This window comes from Chiloscyllium plagiosum, chromosome 4, assembly GCF_004010195.1.
Source record: "Chiloscyllium plagiosum isolate BGI_BamShark_2017 chromosome 4, ASM401019v2, whole genome shotgun sequence".
NCBI lineage: Eukaryota > Metazoa > Chordata > Chondrichthyes > Orectolobiformes > Hemiscylliidae > Chiloscyllium > Chiloscyllium plagiosum.
Window position 1 is genome coordinate 128076431 of NC_057713.1, and position 1433 is coordinate 128077863.

General features: G+C 56.8%; 2 protein-coding genes across 9 annotated transcripts in view; both read right to left on the bottom strand.

The window, feature by feature from the left end:
- Positions 1 to 1346, bottom strand: part of ncoa2 (nuclear receptor coactivator 2) — a 304099-nt gene extending 302753 nt beyond the window's left edge. For all 8 annotated transcript variants that reach the window (XM_043689194.1, XM_043689197.1, XM_043689193.1 and 5 more), the window contains exon 1: positions 1196 to 1346. The gene's annotated coding sequence lies outside the window, so the exon portion shown is untranslated. The remainder of the gene's footprint in view (positions 1 to 1195) is intronic.
- Positions 1 to 1433, bottom strand: part of kcnb2b (potassium voltage-gated channel subfamily B member 2b) — an 891048-nt gene that overhangs the window by 329356 nt on the left and 560259 nt on the right. The gene's annotated exons all lie outside the window — the stretch shown is intronic.

Genomic DNA, 1433 nt, shown 5'->3' on the forward strand with positions numbered 1-1433 from the left:
GAAGAGAGAAAGGGAGCTGGGTGAGGGGAGAGGTGGGGTATAAGGGAGGCAAAGGCAGCTGGGAGGGAATGAGAGGCAACGGGGCAGACTGGTCAGGAGCTAGTGAGGGTGAGAGGGTCTGAGTCAGACGGAATGGGGGTTGGCAAGCTGATAGAGAGAGAACAGGGGGAAACTCGGAGGTGGATGCGTCGGGGAGAATCACACCCTCCCCAAAACTAGCGTACTTGGGAGCTGTAGTCCAGCGTCGCCAACCGGCAACACAAGCACGGGGAGGAAACCACCCTGCCAAACTACATCTCCCGAAAGGCAGTGCGAATATGGTCGAGGCGCCTGCGCACTGGGCCCACAGCTCATGGTGTTTATCACGACTGTTGATGAACCAGTGACAGCGCAACCGAACTTTAAACCCCCGGGGGGAGGGGGGGGGGTGGTGTAAAAGTCTTGCCCCGCCCTCTCCCCAGCACCGTCAGTGGCGATTGGCCGAGACCGCCGCGCCGAAGCAGCGGAGGCTTTCCGACTGGTCGGACCGGCCGCCCATCAACGGCGCCGCGCCGGACGTTTCCGTTGAAGTTAGGTTGAGAAACCAAAAGCAAAATCTCGCATTTTGGAAGAAATCCTTAACCCAATTAATGAGAAACCAAGCGGCTCCCTCCCTCTCGGCAGCGGCTCCTAGCCCCAGAACAAGCAGTTAACAATAATTAAAAAAACAAAAAAAAAAACACGCGCGCGCGCGCAAGAGTAACATCCACGAAACGCAGGACATTGCAGGTCTTTTTTTTTCAAAAAAAAACAAACACACTTTAGTCACCTCGACGGAGAAGTTGAGGGGTTTGAGAGGGGGGGGGGGTCCTCTCACCCTCTGGACAGTTCCAGTCGGAACGCCGACTTGGAAGCTTCTAGAACCCCCCCGACCCCCTCACTTTATTTTATTTTGGGGGGGGGGGGGGGCGGGTGGAAAGCAGTGAAACCGGCTGCACGAGAGCACCTCCCCGCCCGACCCCGGGCCGACTGTTGTCCGAACGGACCCACGCCATCGCCTCCTCCTCCTCCTCTCCCCTCCCCGTCTTTCTCAGCCCCAGGTAATAATAATATTTTTATGCACATATGTCATTATTTTTAAACATTAAAAGCAACAACAAAAAAAAAACACAAAATCAGCTGTCCGGCCCGATTTACCGGGAAGCTGCCTACTCACCGGTTGGAAACGGGCGGCCGGTGGGTGGGTCAGTCGGTCAGCAGGAGCAGCGCTTCACCGTCGGGCTGACCTTCGTCTGTGAAGAGGGACTCTCCCAACTGTCCGCCATGATGCTCCGTGTGTATTTAAATGGCAACTTCCCACAACCGAGAGAGCGGAGGGGGGAGGGACACACACACACAGACAGTGACAGGGGGGTGGGGTAGTAGGAGGAGGAGGCGGGACGGGCATGGAGCCG